The sequence below is a fragment of the Ovis aries genome, chromosome 15, assembly GCF_016772045.2.
Source record: "Ovis aries strain OAR_USU_Benz2616 breed Rambouillet chromosome 15, ARS-UI_Ramb_v3.0, whole genome shotgun sequence".
Taxonomy (NCBI): Eukaryota; Metazoa; Chordata; class Mammalia; order Artiodactyla; family Bovidae; genus Ovis; species Ovis aries.
Window position 1 is genome coordinate 67,098,231 of NC_056068.1, and position 20,957 is coordinate 67,119,187.

At 37.8% G+C, this 20,957-nt stretch overlaps 1 pseudogene; it reads right to left on the bottom strand.

The window, feature by feature from the left end:
• Positions 1-15,338: 15,338 nt before the first annotated feature.
• Positions 15,339-17,596, bottom strand: LOC101115157 (ATM interactor-like; annotated as a pseudogene).
• Positions 17,597-20,957: the final 3,361 nt, after the last annotated feature.

A 20,957-nucleotide genomic window follows, 5' to 3' on the forward strand; every position in this document is an offset into this window, starting at 1 on the left:
TTTCATATATGCCAATTACTCAAATACACCTTGCTTGAGCAGTTGGTATGAGAATATAGGTAAAACACCTGGAAGCACATTTATTGCACAACAAACACCCAGAAAATGCTAGCTTTTATTGTTATAAAGCATTTAAAATAAAAGTTTAAAATGTGACATAAAATACATACATCAAAATTCAATTATGAGTTTTCTTCCTATAACCCATGAGTCATCTTATGAACCCATGGATATATGTTCCTCAGTTTGAAAGTTACTGTTCGATCTGAATTTAGTAAAGATCGGACTTTGCGCTAGGACTTCATGGTCCTAGAAGATTCATGACTAGGGGCGATATTCATGTTTTACTGTCATCTCAACCTTGCAGAGGCTAGAAAGTTTAATCAATAATCACCACAACTATTTGACATCAACCTAGAAGCCCTAGGCGGAAAAGACAAGAATAAATAAGGGATATAAATGTTGGTAAAAATGAAGCAAAATTATCATTATTTACTGATAAGGTCATATGTTTGGATGTCAGAATCGACTGAAAGTCTGAGAGGATATAAAAAATCATCTGAAGGTTGCATGTAATAGAACCTTACAGGGCTTCCCCTGTGGCTCAAATAAAGAATCTGCCTGCAATGTGGGAAATCTGGGTTCCATCCCTGGGTTGGGAAGATCTCCTTGAGAAGGGAAAGGCTACCCACTGCAGTATTCTGGCCTGGAGAATTCCATGGACTGTATTGTCCATGGGGTTGCAAAGAGTCAGACACAACTGAAAGACTTTCACTTTCACTGTAAGAGAAAATATAATACAAATATCTTTAATTTTATAGCAGCTTAAATCAGTTAAAAAACAAAATGAACAAAGAGAGCTCCATTTCACAAAAGCAACAAATATTTAAAATCACCAGGCACAAACTTGAGAAATTCAACATAAAGAAAATATTAGATTTCTACTGAAGAATATATGGGGATTCCAACTAAATGTAGACATATGTTTGTTCCTAGAAAATTCAGTACTGTAGAGGGAGAAATATTCCCTCAATTGCCATTTAATTGTATTACAATCGTATTTGAAAACCTAATGGATATTTTAAACATTTTGGACCTGATAAAAGCATTGGAATGATATCTGTATGCATAAGTATAAAAGAATAATAGGTAATCTTAGAGAAACAACGGTAATGGGAGATTATTCCCTCTACCAGAATTAAAACATTTTATGAATCTACAGCAACTTAGATTATCCTGTAATTATGCACAGAGAGAAAATTTAATGAAGCAGAATTGGAAGCTCAGAAATATACCCAATATATAAAGTTAAAAAATGTAGTATTATATGATTAAAATAAATGAATTAATTTAAAAAATTAGTATTATATGAAAAAAGTAGTTTGTGTTGGTTAGAATAGGATAGGCTGGAAAGCATTGATTTTTTTAAAATTTATCTTTTAATTGTTATTTTGGTACTATTTTTATTCTTTTTTTAAAAAAATTTGTTTGAACATGGTTGATTTACAAAGTTCTGTTAGTTTTAGGTGTACAGTAAAGTGAGTCAGTTAATCATATACATATACCCACTTTTCTGGGTAGGATTCTTTTCCCATATAGACCATTACAGAGTATTGAGTAGAATTTCCTTATAAAGCAGGTTCGTAGTTATTATCTATTTTGTATATGTATCAGTGTATGTGTCAATCATAAAAAAGAACAAAATAATGCCATTTGCAGCAACATGGATGGACCTAGAGACTGTCATACTGAGTGAAGTAAGTCAGACACAGAAAGACAAATAATGTATGATATTGCTTATATGTGGAATTTTTTAATGTGCAAATGAAGTTATTTACAAAACAGAAACAGAGTCACAGATGTAGGAAACAAAGTTATTACCAGAGGATGGCGGGGGGCGGGGGGGCAGGCGATTAATTGAGAGATTGAGATATTTATTTCATTCTAATGTAAAAGTCCAAAGAAGAATTTTTTCATCAACAGGCTTTCTCCCATGCCTTTCCATGTTTTTACTTTCTATTATTTTGGGCCACTAGTTCTCAAATCTAGTACCAGAATAGCAGCACCAGCAGCACCGGTGAACTTTATTAAAAATGCAAATACTGGGTCCCATTTCATACTTATCAAATCAGAATCTGGGCGGTGGAGTTCAGCATTGTTTTAATATACTCTCTGATGATTCTGATGCAAGATAAAGTTTGAGATTTAGCCCAGGGAATTGTTATCAGCAGCATTGGCTGTATAAGGGGACATGGCTATTATAGTGGTTTGAATAGTGTGCCCTCAAATTCAGGTCCACCTGGAGCTTCAGAATGTGACCTTATTTGGAAAAGGTCTTTGCAGATATAATCAGTTAAGTATGTTAAGATCAAACTGCTCTGGCTTCAGAGTGATCCCTAAATCCAATGACTGGTGTCCTTTTAAGGACAAAAGAGACACACTGAGAAGAATGCCTCCTGGAAAGCAAGGCAGAGATTGGAACAACACATTGCAAACCGCACAATGCCAAGGATTGCTGTAGGCCACCAGAAGCTATAGAGAGGCACAGATTCTGCCCTAGAGCCTTCAGAGGAAGCAAGGCCCTGTCAGTGATTTGATTTCAGATATCTGGCCCCCAGAACTGTGAGTGAATAAATTTCTCCTATTTTAAGGACCAACTTTGTAGTAGTTGATTATGGCAACCCTAGTAAATGAACATAACTATTAACAACTCTGGCCTAGAAATGGCATGCATCACTTCAGCTTGCATGCCATTGGCTAGAATTAGTCACATGACTTCATCCAACTGCAAGGGAGACCAGAAAATGTGGTCTAACTGTGTTATATACCCAGGATGAACTGAGAACCATAATTTTTGGAGGATATTTACCAATCTCTGCCTTGATAATATTTTAAATTATAAGAAAAAATAAATGATTCCATAAATAATTTTGAAACAATTGATAATCTCTTTAAAGAAATTATTATAATATTAATACTTCAGTAGGGCTTTGAAGAAAATATGCTTGATTAAGAAAGATTAAAATTATCAACCAAACCTGGTACTTAAGATAGTAAGAAAAAATAGGAACTTTCACCCTCTCTTGGTAAAGTGTAACTATAGTTCCTCTGGTGAGCAATCTGACGGTATTTGACAAAATATATAGTAGCATGTTCAATTTCTGAACAATTTCAGAGAATTTTTACCCTAAGAAGATGAAATAGAGAAGTATCCTTCAACTGAGAGCTTAGTAATCAAAGTGCAATACATATGTAAATTATCTTATCTTATTGATTTGATGATTTCAAATATCTATTTGAAGAAATGGAAAAACTACCTACAACATACTTATGTATGGAAAGCACCTTTACAAAGGTGTGTTTGGTGTGATTTCATATAAATATGAAATCCATTCATATTTATATCCATCAGTATAAATATTTAATCTCCCTACATATCTTTTAAGCTATATACCTGCCCGTTTATGCTTATAGACAAAGTGAAAGACCTACAAATATATTCACTAAAATATTCTAGAGGTTATCTCCAAGATATGGTGGTCATGTCAGTTGATGTTTCTTTTGAATTACTTTTCTGTATTGTTCAAAGTTTTGGTAGTGTATGCATCGCCTGTCCAAAGATCCTCTGTTTCGATCTAGGCTGTTTGTTTGCTTGTTTAAATGGCATTGGAACTCACTAGAATAGTGTGTCCATTGGTGGGTCACAAATGTGAATTATGCTCCAAGGTACATATTTCTCCAATTTTGGAGCCAATTTGTCTCAGTCTGTCTGTAGCCAGCTGTCTGTACAGGCTGTCTGTAACCTGGGCATGACCTTCTTCAGAAACTCTCAGAGAGCAGGCCAAATGATGTTAGGTGTAGTGGCACACCCTGAGATCTTGAAGGAAAAGTTAGTACATGCAGCTCAAATGTTGTATGCTGAAGATAACTAGGGATGAGTTTAATCTGTTAAACAGGCTATTTTTCAATAGTGAATGTAAACACATCTTGGTAGAAAAAGGACTGTGTAGAAATATCAGATCAGTTCTAGTTAAGATACTCAAAGAATGTAGGCAGTCAGCCCAAAGGACCTTAAGCAGGTGTGCCTGGTGAGTAAAGTTCAGAGGTTGACCCAAATGGGTGTGACCTCATACATCAGATACATCAAACACAGATGTGATATACTAATGGCATGGAAGCCAGCTTCAGGGTGGCTTTCTAATAGCATATATATTTTCTGCAAATTGGAACTGGTTTGATATATTTGATATAAAAATTTCCATTGAATTTTAAATCAGTTTGCATTATCATAAGAACTTTCAACATAATATGTGTCAAAAAAGAAAAGGCAGTGCTGTTAGAGTCTTTCAAAATAATTTCTAATGATGTAAATTTTTCAGTGGTTATGAAAAGGGTATTAAATATTTTATCATCTTTCTGTTTGAGCAAAGTTTCTCCTTGATGGTATCTTTCAAGAATTTTGAAGAGATCATCATTAAAAATCTTGATTAGGAAATTCCTGGGAACATTTCAAATATAAAACCTTACATAAAAATTTTATGTGAGCAGAAGCATGCTCCCAACTTCTTATTTAAATATTTTATTTGAAAGTTTTATAAAAACATCTTTAATATTTCCAAATACTTCATGATTATTTTCTTATTATAATCACTACAACATTCTTATTGCAAATCCCATATGAAAATTCCACATTTTATTTTCTCTGATATCTCTAATCAGTTTTTTGAGTATTATTGTGGTGAGTAGATAGATGTATCATAAGGTGACCTCCACCTGCAATAGCCCCCACTTCTGGTATTCATGTTTTTGATAAATCCTCTCCCCTTGAATGTAGGTAAGACCTGTGGGTTGCTTCTAACCAATAGACTATGACAAAGGATTCCACTTTCATAGTTATGTTACATTATCTGGCAAAAGTGAGATGATGTCACTCTTGTCCACATTGCTAGTGGACTTGCTCTAGAGATTTTCTTTTCTGGCTTGATGAGATAAGAAGTCATATAAACAAGACCCATGAGGCAAGTAACTACAGGTAGCTTCTAGGAAATACAAATAGTCTCTGAAAGATGAGGGGTCTTCTAGGAAATGTCTAGGAGCTGAGGGTGGCTTCTAGATGACAACCAGCTAGAATCCAGGCCTTCAGTCCTGCAGACAGAAGAACATTCTGCCAACAACATCAGAAGCAGATTCTTCTTCAGTTGAATCTCTGGGTGAGAATTTAGTTTATCAGAACCTGAGCAGATAACCCAGCGAGGCTAACTGAGGTGAGAACTGGTTGATTTTTTAAGATGATAAACTGGATAATCTGCTACACAGCAATGAAAATAGTCATTCTGTGAATAGTTGGAAGAAATTGCACTAGATAAGCCTTAGTTACCTATAGGCAAATCATAGACGTCAATACCAATGAAATCCTCTGTTGAGTAAATTTCAGTCCTAAAGTTCAGTGTTCAGTCCTTATTATTACTTTCTATAGAAAAACTTCAGCAATTTACATGACCATGTGCATCTAAGCATTTGTTGGCATCCCTCACGATTGTATTTCAATAGTCCATGCATCAGCAATCCTGACTGTTTTTTTCTTCTATATATATATATATTTTTCTCCATGGATCCCTGTTGCCTGAAATTCGATCACTTTTTCTGCCATTTCTATCCAACCACTGTGGCCATCTCAGCTGGTCTTTACTGATCTGAGAAAAGCCATTGCTATAACCACTAGTCTTTGCTGTTTCAATGCAAAGATTACAGCTCATTTCTGATGCATGTTGTCTAACATGAGGTGTAAGAAGGAAGCAATCTCTCATTAAATATGAAGAGAGATGACTCTGTGTTGTTATATTCAAATAAGGAAATCCCACAAGCTAATCCTATTGGCTACTAAGTTTCAAGAAATAATGATATATTTTAACTTACATTTATGTACTTTCTGTTTTTTGTGCATGGGCTTCAGATGAAATTGTTTAGATAGAATCAGATTCCAGCTACCATAATATCTAAAGTGGTTCCAAATGTGTAGACTGGAGACCACAGAGAGTCCCCCGAACCCTCCCAGGGTCAACGTGGCTAAAACTGTTTCCATAATAATGCTAAGAAGGTGCTTACCTTTTTATTTCTATCATAAGTAAACAAAATGTTTGTACATTTTATATCTCTGTTTAATTATTTATTAAATATGGAGAGATACAACCAGTGATAGATTTGTAAACTGGCTCTCAAAAAACTCCCAAATTTTAACATTTTCAATTCAGTTCCATCATGTGAATTTTCTGACCATGGCTAATTTCAAGCTACCGAGTAACATAACTGAATGTAAATTTGAGAAGAAAGGCAAACCAAGAATGAATAACTCTTTTTTTCTCAGTACGAGCTGACCCCAGCATACTGCTGGCTGTAAACATCATAAACTGAGGATCTTTAGGGTCTTCAGTAATTTTTAAGAGTCCAAGTAGTCCTGAGATGAAAAAATTTAAAAAGCACTGTTGTAGAGGTTCTGTGGAAGTTATCACAGAAGCCAGACTCCTTCATTCCTAATCCTCTTGGGAGAAATTCCACTTCCGTAATCTTTTCCACAAACTTCTAAATGTATTTATATCTGTTAACATCCCACTTTTGGTTTGAAATATTTTTCCATGAAGTACCCATAATGAAAATCAGGCAATGGAAAATGTCAGAGGAGGGGTTATCACCAAACCTCACTTTCAAGATATACTTAGAGCTGACTTTCAGCTAAGAAGCATCCCTGTAACATATTGTTGAATATAAAAATTGAACAAGCCCTTCAAAAAACTTTGCAAAGTTATCTAACAATTCCTTCCTATAGGAGAAAAAAATGAACATATTCAACACACTTTGTATCGAATGATTAGCTATGATCCAGACACTGTCCTCTATTCTGGAGATGCAGTAGGTGATAAAATATATGAAGTCTATGATCTCTTTGAACTCACATTCTAGTGAGGGAGAACAAATACAGATGAACACACACAGGTAGAATACAGAATATGTAACAGGTAGTGCTAGTTGTGAAATTATACACAACTGGGAAAAGGGCCCGTGAATGATGGCACAGAAGGTTATTTTTGTGTGTTGATTCAGGAGGAGGATGCAGATAGAGCAAGAGCTGAGCAAAGACCTGAAAGAAGTGATGATATAAATCATGTAGTTAATTGATAGAAACAGAACACAATAGCTCTGAGGTTAAAGCATGCTTTGTAGATTTAAGGTTGATATACTGAAGAGCACTTAAAGGGGAAGATTTTGTAATCTAGGAAGAGGTGGTTACCTTTAGGAATGTTGGTGATTTATAAGTAGAAACAAGGAAATTGACCTTCAGAGAAGCAGAGAAACAGAAGGCCCCAGAACAGTATGGTCTGAGGTGTGCACACCACAGATAAGCACTGGTTGTCGTAGCACCGCAGGCATGGTGATATATTACCACACCCAAGCATCTTCCAGGCAGCCCCATTGCATTGATTCACACTTGGGCCAGGTCCCACTAGGAGCATACAGCTGTTGATTCCATGACATTAGAAACCTGTGTAAACTGTTCCTACTTATAATACTTCTAGAGCAGTGCACGTAAACCTGGACAGTGATCCCAATTTTTAGTATTAATGTTTCCAGATTTGGCCTTTCCAGTGCTGTTATGTTGCCTGGGGTTCTGTCTTCCCTTCATCTCATTTATTTCCTGCTCGCCCATCGGTGTCATTTCAGAAATTGCATCCATGATACCTTCTTTCCTGTTCTCTGAAAGACATCAACAGTTTCTAATCATACTCACTACACTCTGTACTTACTCTATTGTTTAACTACTAACCATGTAATGTAATTGAATATTTACATTCTTATCTCCCAGCAGGTTGTAAAATGCTTAAAGTTGGCGCATGGAAACAGATTTAAGTGTGTACTGAGAGTGGGTGCTTAGCTATGTATTTAACCATTATGTGTCATGATTTGTGATTTCAAGAAATAGACATTATATTTTATCGAATCCATTATATAACCTTTGGAATAAGCTTTGAGAGAGAAAGTAATTTTGTTCTCGGTCACTCCTTGAGTTTGTTAAGAAGTCAGAAAGTGACCAAGGTCTTGAAGCAACTGTATCCATATTTTTTCCACGTTACCAGGCTGTATTACCTCAGTAAAGAAATAGGACAGATATGTTTTAATCCTTTGGTATCACTCTGGTTTTTCAAGAATGAAAATTAAACTATTTGAAAATAGAATAACAAATGCATCTCCTTATCATCATACGTCTATAGAGAAGAAAATGGAATATGCTTCTATAAAATGATTTCATATTCTTCATGAAGAATGCTACTGACACATCTATTTTAAGTGCACAATTTCTATTTGTAAAGTAGAATAAGGAAAATTATTTTGAATATTTATCTGTCTACATGTGCTTTTCCTGCTTCAGAACTTTTGATTTTTAAGATACTGCTTTATTTAACTATATTACTTTCTTTCTATTAGCTATCATTTCATCTCTTCCAGCTATTCCCTTATTTACCACTCGAGATCATAGTCAAAGCTATTTCATGTCAGAATCACAAAACCCTATTCACAACTATATAAATTCTTTATCTGTCAAATTGATAAATTCATATATAACAATCTTATTATTTTTTCACCACACCTTTCCTTTAGTGAATAATTGCCAGACAGTCAAATATGTCTTGCAGCTAGAATATGTGAAATGTGTTAATTACCACATTTTTGTTCCTTTTTTCAGGTCAGCTCTGTTATATTTTGTTTTGACACAGAGGGATCATTCTTCTTACACTAATATGTAAAGCTATTAATTATATATGGTTATTTAATAGGGTACACAGTTGTTAATTCCGTCAGCATATGGTCATCATGAGCTAATAGCAGGATAGAATTTTGCACATTTCTTATCAGCTTGCTCAGTGTTGGTCTTTTTGTGCTGTCAAAGAAATTAATGCATTGCTTGTGATGTGTGCAGAACTGATAACCTTAGTGGTTGATAGGGAGTTACCGATCATTAGACCTCTGAATTGGTATTCAGGATTGGCAAAGTCATTTTCCTCTGTCAAGTCTCAAACTTCTCATAAACTTTGTACCTTATTACCATAAGAGATAACAACTGCAAAGAATTTAGTGTCTTGAAAAAGGCAGAGGAAAAGTAGGGGGGTGGGGAAACTTAGTATATGTATGAGTGAGTTGATTTAATAATGGAAGATAACCTCTTTCACTATAATCTCAGAGACTTTCTGTTTCTTCAGTCATTTGTTATGCTATCTTGCCTGTTTTTTTTCACTTCTGTTTCCCATATCACAACATTATATGGAAGCTTATGTTCAAGGATTAATTCATATTTGTATTTCATCAATTACATTTGTAAACATTCTAGGACACTTGTATGTGTGTATGTATGATGGATTAATAAGCAAGTTGTTATATATCCAATCTGATAATATTTCATGTCTGAAATAAGACATGGCCATTAAAAGAATCAGTAACTAGATTCTATTTGAGGGGAGATATTGAATCTAGAAATAGATTTAAGGGACTAGATCTGATAGACAGAGTATCTGATGAACTATGGATGGAGGTTCGTGACATTTTACAGGAGACAGGGATCAAGACCATCCCCATGGAAAAGAAATGGAAAATAGCAAAATGGCTGTTTGAGGACGCCTTACAAATAGCTTTGAAAAGAAGAGAAGCAAAAGCAAAGGAAAAAAGGAAAGATATTCCCTTTTGAGTGCAGAGTTTCAAGATGTATTTTACCAATACTAACAAGATCTCAACATCTTGAGAGGTTTTGTATGGCATCCCAAACAGGAAACTACTGCCATGAATCATTTAATGCAGAAATAAACTTAATTTGTAGGTTTTGAATAACCTCAGATATGCAGATGACACCACCCTTATGGCAGAAAGTGAAGAGGAACTAAAAAGCCTCTTGATGAAACTGAAAGAGGAGAGTGAAAATGTTGGCTTAAAGCTCAACATTCAGAAAACGAAGATCATGGCATCTGGTCCCATCAATTCATGGGAAATAGATGGGGAAACAGTGGAAACAGTGTCAGACTTTACTTTTCTGGGCTCCAAAATCACTGCAGATGGTGACTGCAGCCATGAAATTAAAAGACACTTACTCCTTGGAAGGAAAGTTATGACCAACCTAGATAGCATATTCAAAAGCAGAGACATTACTTTGCCAACAAAGGTCCATCTAGTCAAGGCTATGGTTTTTCCAGTGGTTATGTATGGATGTGAGAGTTGGCTGTGAAGAAAGCTGAGCGCTGAAGAATTGATGCTTTTGAACTGTGGTGTTGGAGAAGACTCTTGAGAGTCCCTTGGACTGCAAGGAGATCCAACCAGTCATTCTAAAGGAGATCAGTCCTGGGATTTCTTTGGAAGGAATGATGCTAAAGCTGAAACTCCAGTACTTTGGCTACCTCATGTGAAGAGTTGACTCATTGGAAAAGACTCTGATGCTGGGAGGGATTGGGGGCAGGAGGAGAAGGGGATGACAGAGGATAAGATGACTGGATAGCATCACTGACTTGATGGACGTAAGTTTGAGTGAACTCCGGGAGTTGGTGATGGACAGAGAGGCCTGGTGTGCTGCAGTTCATGGGGTCGCAAAGAGTTGGACAGGACTGAGTGACTGAAATGAACTGAAAGGATCGGGAAGTTAGAAAGTCCTGTTGTATATAATTCTGTTATGAAATCAAGATAATATAGCATACTTATGCTATACTATTATATAATTATAATGTAATTAGACTACTGCAGGGAGATTATGCTGCATTCTAAGTACAGTATTTCCTTTATTCTAAGATGCCACTGTTTTGCGATATACTATTTTCTTTTAATAGTTTACAAAAAGAAGCAGTTTATATTAAGTGGATTTATAAAAAAACAATGAATTCAGGAAATTCTAAAATGCTGTATTTTTAGATATAAGGAAAGTTTTAGAATAAAGCAAGCATAGGTATCTGACTTAATTTCTCATGCAAAATATTTTCTTAGTCATATTGTATTTTTATGCATTTTTGGATCAATTTTAATTCACATGACTGTTGAAGTAAATTAGATGAGAAAAGAACATAGTCATACATTTCCTATAAAAGTCAGAAAATTTGCATCAGTTTGGATTCTTGCATGTCTATCCTTGTCTGTCTTAGGAGAAAAGTATCATTAGTAATATCATTTAGCAAGTGAAGAAATAGGTTTGGAAAAGATGAAGCCTTTGCTCAAGTTCATGTAACTTTAAGTGGCAGGACCAGGGCTCTAACCAGTGCAGCCTTAATCTATAAACTGCTCTGTGTTTTTTCCATTAACCAGGTGAAGTGGTGGCAATTTGCAAGTAACATCTTGTCTATGCTTTCCTCAATACACATTTATACCCACAGACCACTGCCCCGTCTCTTAGGCACTGTGTGTGTGTGTCTCTGTGTGTGTGTGTGTGTGCATGCACGTGCGTGTGTTTTCATATATTCAGTACAATGGCAAGAATTGTAATATTTAGTTCTTATTCAAACCAATTTGTTTGATAAAAGTTCTAGGGTGAAAATGTTAAAAACTGACAGCATCTTTAGGTCAAAGGATAATTACAGTGAGAGATTAGCACATCATAGGGAGCTGACTTGAAACATTTTTCTAGTATCAGCTGTAATATTTTCTACTCACTAATAGGAAGCCAAGCTTTTTTAAAATAAAGAAATATAAAAATAGCATTACATCAACGGAACGAATAATGTTCCTTCTGGTTGGAGTGGATTTATAATTTACTTTGGTCCATTCTAGGACTAAAATCTAAATTGCTTTTTATTTTCTTTTAAAAAATAATGTCTTGAGTAATCCTAACTGCCCATGCACTGTCATCTAATCCAGACATGCTGCACAGAAATATTCTACCAGGTTAAGATGCCAATCTGGACTGAGGAATTGCTCACAATTTTTCTCTGATTCTCTCATTAGGATAATGGTTCAGAAGCATTGTTAGTGTCATGACTGATGATTATTATCTATACATTTCTCCACATCTCAGTTTTGCCTTGGATCAAGTTAAAGTAACACAAACTATGCATTTGAACCATATAGTTTTGATGCAGATAGTAAAAACAATGGTGTTGCACTATTGTCTTACAATGAGGTGTTTTGCAAGAAACATTTTTATTAAAATAATCTATGGAAAGATATTTTCTTCCATACTATTTAGTATCATATTTTTAAGGACCCGAGGGAGAAATTTTCCTATCACTATGTGGAAGTGAAAGCTTTTGCCTACAAGAGATTGTTTTCTCATCTTTTTGATTCTATACATAGGATAATTTTTTTAATCTTATTTATTCTTAGGGATTCATGTAAATGATGTGGCTTCTCCTATGGGGCCCACTCAAGTGTTACCTTGATGGAATACTCAAATGTCAACTCATAAGAAGAATATTTCTTAATCATTCATAAAGTAGTACTTCCACCCATTTGGTCCTAGAAATATTACTTGCTTATTCCATTGTTTTTCTCTTTATCACATGTAACCAATTAGATGTTTTGATATTTATCTCTCTTCCTCCACTAAATAAGCTCCATGGAATCAAGGACTTTATCATTTATTCATTATTTTATATCCAATGGGAAGCATAGTTCCTGAGATGCAATAGCAACTTACTGAGTAAATGAATGTATGAATAAGAATGTATAATTTTTGTCTACCTGACCGTAATTTCTAAACTAGAATAGACAGTGCTTCCTAAAGCCATCAGTGTCTTTTTTCTCAACGAGCAGTGAAAATTCATTGTATGACATGATAATGATGGAAATATCCCATTAAAAATTTGTCCAAACTCACAGAATGTACAACAGGAAGAATGAACTGGAACTCTAACTGAAGGTTCATCAACTGCAACAAAAACTGTAACACATGTACCACTTTGATGGGAAGATGTTGATGATGGGGGATGCTATATAAGCTTAAGGCAGGGAAATCTCTGTACCTTCCTCTGGATATTTCTGTGAATCTTCGGTTTGTTTCGGTTCAGTTGCTGTCATGTCCAACTCTTTGCGAACCCATGAATTGCAGCACTCCAGGCCTCCCTGTCCATCACCAACTCCCGGAGTTCACGCAGATTCACGTTCATCGAGTCAGTGATGCCATCCATCCAGCCATCTCATCCTCGGTTGTCCCCTTCTCCTCCTGCCCCCAATCCCTCCCAGCATCAGAGTCTTTTCCAATGAGTCAACTCTTCACATGAGCTGGCCAAAGTAGTGGAGTTTCAGCTTTAGCATCAGTCCTTCCAAAACAATCCCAGGGCTGATCTCCTTTAGAATGGACTGGTTGGATCTCCTTGCAGTCCAAGGGACTCTCAAGAGTCTTCTCCAACACCACAGTTCAAAAGCATCAATTCTTCAGCACTCAGCCTTCTTCACAGTCCAACTCTCACATCCATACAAGACCATAGCAAAAACCATAGCCTTGACTAGACGGAGCTTAGTCGGCAAAGTAATGTCTCTGCCTTTGAATATACTATCTAGGTTGGCCATAACTTTTCTTCCAAGGAGTAAGTGTCTTTTAATTTCATGGCTGCAGTCACCATCTGCAGTGATTTTGGAGCCCCCCAAAATAAAGTCTGACACTGTTTTCCCATCTATTTCCCATGAAGTGATGGGACCAGATGCCATGATCTTTGTTTTCTCAATGTTGAGCTTTAAGCCAACTTTTTCACTCTCCTCTTTCACTTTCATCAAGAGGCTTTTTAGTTCTTCTTCACTTTCTGCCGTAAAGGTGGTGTCATCTGCATATCTGAGGTTATTGATATTTATCCCAGCAATCTTGATTCTAGCTTGTGCTTCTTCCAGCCCAGCATTTCTCATGATGTACCCTGCATATAAGTTAAATAAGCAGGGTGACAATATACAGCCTTGACGTACTCCTTTTCCTATTTGGAACCAGTCTGTTGTTCCATGTCCAGTTCTAACTGTTGCTTCCTAACCTGCATACAGATTTCTCAAGAGGCAGGTCAGGTGGTCTGGTATTCCCGTCTCTTTCAGAATTTTCCACAGTTTATTGTGATCCACACAGTCAAAGGCTTTGGCATAGTCAATAAAGCAGACATAGATGTTTTCCTGGAACTCTCTTGCTTTTTCCATGATCCAGCGGATGTTGGCAATTTGATCTCTGGTCCCTCTGCCTTTTCTAAAACCAGCTTGAACATCAGGGAGTTCACGGTTCATGTATTGCTGAAGCCTGCCTTGGAGAATTTTGATCATTACTTTACTAGCATGTGAGGTGACTGCATATGAATCTTAAACTGCTTTTAAAAAGATAAATTCTTAAAGACTGCATTTGGATGAATAATAATAAAATTATTTGCAACAAATCAGAACTATAAAGAAAAAAATAAAACCCAAGATGTTTTCAGAAAAGTTGTTAATGAATTTCAAAGTAAGGATAAACAAAAATATGAGTTAGATGGAAAAGGAAAATTAATGACAGGAAAGGTGTGAGGGAAAAAATAGTAATCAGCATTAATGTAGCACATTATGATTTCAACATTTCATAGTCAAATTTGCCTCATTTCCTGACCTGTGTGATAGAACTTAAATTTTTGAAATGAAGGAAAGAGGTGAGCACTCAGGATATCAAGAATAAGGATCATAACACTAAAACCAAATGCCTGGGAGAACCAATTTTTTAAGCTACATTAAGTGTATCCTATTTAATTCTTCCAACCACATTGTATAACAATTTATTTTACTGGTGGAGACTTTGTACTAGTATATACAGTACACTCTTTTGGTATCTGTGACCCCTCTGGAATCATTAAGTACATGTAGTGACTGAGGCATTATAAATGTCTTTTAATACAAGTTCATTTATTACTTGTCCCAAATAAGGGGACACAAAATCATCATTCTTTCCTTGATTTCTTTCCTTTATTACTGCACATGCATGTCTTTGGGAGTTATCCACTCCCCAGGATCTGTTTGCTATGTATGTTCATATGAAACTACTCTGGCCCTCTCTTTTGGAATTATTTCAGAAATATATATCCAGCTGCCAACTGAATATATGATTTTATCTCCCACATATTTAAACCCAATGCTCCCTAATCCAGTATCCTTTCCCTTTCCCTCTCTACCTTTTTTTTTTTCCAGATCAACATCTTACACTTTGTAATACACTCACAAATTTTTATACAAATTTCATGTTTACAAGTACAAAAAGGCAAAGAACCTCAAAGGATCGAAGTAACTGTACCGTCGACTACATTCAATAGAGTTGATACTGTGGTCCCTGTTCATCTTCTAAATCCAGAAGGGAACTGTGAATCCACCCCCCCCCCCCCACCATGTGGACTCCGCTTTCAGAAGTTGGAGACTGGCTGTAGGTCTGCACACGTTTGGGTTTCAACAGAGCTGAGCTGAGATTCCATCGTGGTCCAGGCCAGATCGGCCAGAAGAAAGTCATCCATTGCTGTCTGAGTTTCATTGCTGGTGAAGAATAAGCTCCCCAGAGTTTCAAAGCCAGAGTTTATGGTCTGTGTTTCGGCACTGTTCAACTGAACTTTGCTTTCCAAGGCAGGCAGGTTTTTAGCAGTGGAGATTCCGTCAGTCTGGGTCTCTGTGTCAGATGAGTCAGTACTCATGGAACAACTGGAGTGTTTCAGGATACTTCCCAGGGGCAGACGAGGGCTATTGTTGAACAAGAAGTTCAGGTCTGTGTCTGCATGTCAAACATCTCAAGGCCTAAGAAGCTAGAATTCCCTCTACAACTGTAGGCCTGGGCAGAAGGGTCTGCAAGGCAGAAGTCAGTTTGGGTTTCTATGTCCAGGGACTCCAAGATTGGCTCAGTGATCATGGTGCTAAGCTTACTCTCCTCGGTTTGCATGTGTATATTTGAGGCTGAAAAGAACTCTTCAATATCAAAATCAATTGCAGGATTCTGGGTTGGGCCAGATGAGGGCTGGGTGTCAGGTCCAGTGTTTGTGTCAGACAAAAGATTACGATTGTCTAGCATCTGACCAGGTAGGTTACTTGACAAGATGTTTTCTAGATCACTTAGTAAATCCATGGTTTGGGTCTGATTATCTGTCATGTTCTATGATGAAAACATTCTATTTGGTGCACTGAAGTTTATAATTGGTGTGGATCTTGAGTTAAAGTTTTAGGATGGTTCTGAGGTAACAAGTCATGAGTTACAGTCTCTGCTTCTAAGCTGCTGCTTATAATATTGTCTGTAGACACCCCATATGATGAATGGACACTCTCAAAAATGTCTCCACACATTACAGCTTGGTCCATGTGTACTCGGTCATCTGCTGGACTTTGCATTCCGCTGGTCTGAGTTTCTCTGGAGATCCCACCTGGCTGGAAACTGGCATCTGTAAATGCATCAGTCTGAGCAGTGATGGATGAGGTAACCTTAGAAATGGGCAAAAAAGTTTGAGTTTAAACACTAATGGGAAGGGAAACCTGGGAACCAAATGTCAAATCAGTTTGCGAACAGGAATCCACAGAGGAGTCAGGGCTGGCCCACTGTGCAGACGGCATAAACTGTGGTGTGGTGCAGGACAGGTCTGTCTGTACATTGATGGAAGAAATGCTGTTCTTCTGACATGTGTTCCCGAGTTCTTGTAACAGGCTAAATGGACTTTTACCCAAGCTCACTTGAATACCTGTGCTAATCGGCTCAATAGCAGCAGGATTTACAACTTTTGAAAGAGGGAGCCTCTCCTTGAGAGGGCAGGCCTCCGAATCCAGGCCGAGGATTAGGGTTCCAATGGGCAAGGGCAGTAAGTGCATGGCACGGGGAGCTGAGCCCTGATGATCGACCCCCAACACCACAGGCTGGGCCGAGGAGTCGGCTGTAAGCACAAAGATAGGCACAGGAGAAAACTGCATGATGGGGAGTTTAACCAAAGCCGCTTTGGGCTTCAGTAAAAGCAACTTCTGAGGGTACCTTGGAGCTGCTGGAAGAGTCTGTTGTTTGGCATTAGAGCTGCAAGAGTCTTCAAACGAAGCCACCCGCTTTATTTCTGAAGTTTCTAGTTCTGGAGCGTCTGGTCGGGGAATTGGTTGGTTGCTCAGTGAATCAACGGTCCTCCAGGACCGCTTCCGGCTGCGCAGGCAGCTTTCCATTCTCCTTTCCTTACTAGGTTGGGTGGATGTGGGACTGTAATGCAATCCTGCTGCCATAGGCACGGCCGCACGTGCACTGGAAGGTCTGGCCACAATCCTCTGCATGTCTTTTCAAGTCCCACTTGGTGCCATACGAATTGCTGCACTTACTACATTTATGCTTCTTTTCAGCATGCATTTTCATAAAGTGCTGTTTTACGAGAGAAAATTGAGAAAATGGTCTTGTCAGGGCCTCTAGGGCATCCTTCAATTGGACAACAGTAGATTTTCGGTACAGTTTTCAAATCTTTTCTTACTGTTGGATTTACTCTGCCATCCTGCAGGCGGTGGCTCTTGACTAGGTGCATGTTGAGCGCGGGGCTGTTGGGCAGGATCTTGCTGCAGCCGCGCACCGTGCACAGGATTTTGGTCCGCATGGCCTGGGACAGCTCGCTCACCGACGGCTGGATGAGCTCCCGGCCGGCGGTGCCGAACCCTCGGGCTGCTGCCTCGCTAAGGCGGTGGTCGCGGCCAGCTGCCTCCCGGGGCCCGCAGGGACTGCCGGGGCGCCCGAGGGGAGAGCTGCGGGATCCGCCCCCGCCACTCAGAGGCCGCCATGGCCCTCGCCCCTGTCTACCTTCTTCTTCTTCACTGTTATCTGAGTACACGGAACCACCATCATCTAATTGTTCAAATTAGAAATATGAATGTATTTTGTGACTACTCCCTCCTCCTTATAATCAAGTCTTGCTGTTTAGTAACTAAGTCATGTCGGGCTCTTTTGCAACCCTATGGGCTGTAGCCCACCAGGCTCCTCTGTTCCTAGGATTTCAGGCAAGAATACTGGAGTAGGTTACCATTTCCTTCTCCAGGGGATTTTCCATCCCAGAGATCAAAAACACATCTGCACTGCAGGCAGATTCTTTACCCCTGAACCACCTGGGAAGCCCATAATCAAGTCTGCCGGTGCTGCTGCTGCAAAGTCGCTTCAGTCGTGTTCGACTCTGTGCGACCCCATAGACCGCCCACCAGGCTCCCCCGTCCCTGGGATTCTCCAGGCAAGAACACTGGAGTGGGTTGCCGTTTCCTTCTCCAATGCATGAAAGGGAAAAGTGAAAGTGAAGTCACTCAGTCGTGTCCGACTCTTAGCGGCCCCATGGACTGCAGCCTATTAGGCTTCTCCGTCCATGGGATTTTCCAGGCAAAAGTACTGGAATGGGGTGCCATTGCCTTCTCCCATAATCAAGTCTAGTAAAGTATAAATTCTTATGCATTCCTTAACCTACATGTGACCAAACGATTTTTTTCCTTCACTCTATCATTTCTCCTTTCATATTAACTTAATTAAAGCACTTGAAAATCCCCCTTTGATTCCTTTTCTCTCTCCCCTTTATTTAGCCTCCAAAAGAATATTTCTGAAACAAGAATCTGATATTTTCACTCACCTGTATAAAACCCACCAATAGCTATTCATTTATCTTAGTATAAAGCATATAGTTTTCTATGCCTATTTTTAAAAGAATTAAGGTAATTACAGACTCACATATAGTTACAAGTAATAATATAGAGAGAACCTGTGATCTTTTATTCAATTTTCTCCAGTTACAACTTACTGTATAAGTATGTCATGCCATCACAATCAGACAATTGATATTGCTACTATCCACCGACCTTACAACTTTAGAAACTCTCATGATGTGGCCTCTGCCTAACACCGCCATCATTATCTTCCACTTAGCCAATTTTCAAACATTTATTCAATTATGACAAGTAATAATTATACCGTACATTTGTAGATTGGTTTACAACTTTCATAATACTTTCACATCTGAGCTCTTAAATGTACCCCATTACATGGGAAAGGTATATGTCATTACAGTCATCATTTCATAGATGAGCAAAGTATGGAAAATACACTGTTTAATTTGGAATGACAAACCAGGTCAATGGCATGTGGGTAAAATGGTAAAATATAGAGAACTGTATATTTATCATGCGCCTAGACCTTTACTTGTGTTATATCATCTAATCTGCTAAACTACCTTATGATAGAATCACCCTGTGATAGAAATTGTATTGTCTCATTGGCAAAACCACTCATTTTATGGATGAGACTCATTGAGATTATATAATGTACACAAGATGACATTACTGCTAACTGATGCCATCTGCTTTTCAAACTCCACAAAAGCTTTAGCTCACTTACGAATCACTCAGAGAAGTTTAGAATGATTCCTTGCAAATTTCTGTAAGAAGTTAATTCTCATTACAAAAATACTCTTCTTTTAACATCTAATTAAGGACCTGAAATTTGAAGAGGTTTCTTGTTTTATGAGCCCATTTGTCTTGCCCTGGTCATTTAAAATGAATATAAGTGCTTATGACCAATTTAATATAAAGGACTCATTTTCACTCTCATGGAGAGATGATGAACTTAAAGTTCCCATTTGCTTAGTAAGAACTGGTTTTAAGAAAGCAAGGATACACCAAAGCATCAATTAAAAAGGTATGTCAGGATGCAAGCTGTGGAATCTTTTCCCTCTAACTGCAGTTTCACTTCCACAAATTCCTACACAGTTGTAAAACTGCTTACTTCTGTTGGAAAGTGTTGCCTTTTGTGTGGGAGGCAGATGGCATTTTCTTGGCACAGCATAGAGTGGATTTGCAGAACTAGCAAAGAGGGGAGGGAAGAGAGGAGGAGAGGAAACTTGTTTGCTCATGACATTTCCTCCAGCAGCAGCTGCTGGGGTGCACAGGTGGCTTAGAATGGAGCATCCATCACCAGGTGGAAGGAGTTGGGATCTCTTGGGACCCCATTAAAACTTAAATCTCAAAAGAAGACACCTTTCCCAATCCCCTTACTCCCCATACTCTATGGCACTCATACCGACTGACAAGGAGACAGAGGTCTGTTCTACCTGCTACCCAGGGCTGAGGTGGGATTTATGTATGACCACCTTTGAAAACAGTCATGCTACTTTCTCCTATTTTCTACCATACTTTGGTTGTTTGTAACAAGCCTCAAACTGGAAACCCTAAGATTGAATCTAGGTTCCAGAGAGCTTTTGTTTGCTGCAGAGAGACTTGGAAAAATAATTAATGAGTTATCAGTATTTAAAAATAAGGAGACTTCATAGAAACATCTGGAAAAATCACAAAGCTAAGCTCCCTATTACCGTCAAGCACCAGTATGCTAAGGCTGAATACCCTTTGGAGAGTGTCTCACTTGCCTTTTTCCATTATGTTCAGACCAATTTTTAATCTTAAGTCAGAGAATATGTGATCACTTACAGCCTATTATAATTATAAAAGAACAGGTCAGGCTAAACCAAGATCATTTCTGTTTTGGAGAATAGTGAAGAGTTATTGGACTGCAAAGGAATTCTGTGGTTGTTAGGATATTTTTCTAGAATTGAAAGTGATCTTATATATCTTGTCCTTGGCATTTATTTAAATGGCTCTATCACTCTATCTAAACCCCTTCTTCAGTCAGAACTATTTCAGCTATGTACATGTTTTCTATGTGACAAAGATTCACATATTTTAAAGCTTTTACTCTTGTGAAACAAAATTATGTCAAGGATTGCTTTAAACATAAATCAGCTCACTTTGTAGAGGAGGACACACAAGCTAAAAACATTTGCCCTAAATCCTCTAGGAATTTATAAAAAGGATTTATTTAGAGGGATTAGATTCTTTCCTATAACCAGAAATCAAGAACCAAGAATTTTTTGCATATATTTAGAACAAATTTTCTGAGGCTAGATCCTTCTGCCAGACTTTTAGGAGTTTGGGCTGATGGGCTAATGGCTCTCAGCTGGAAGTATGAAGGCTTGATTGCATTGATATACTCCAAG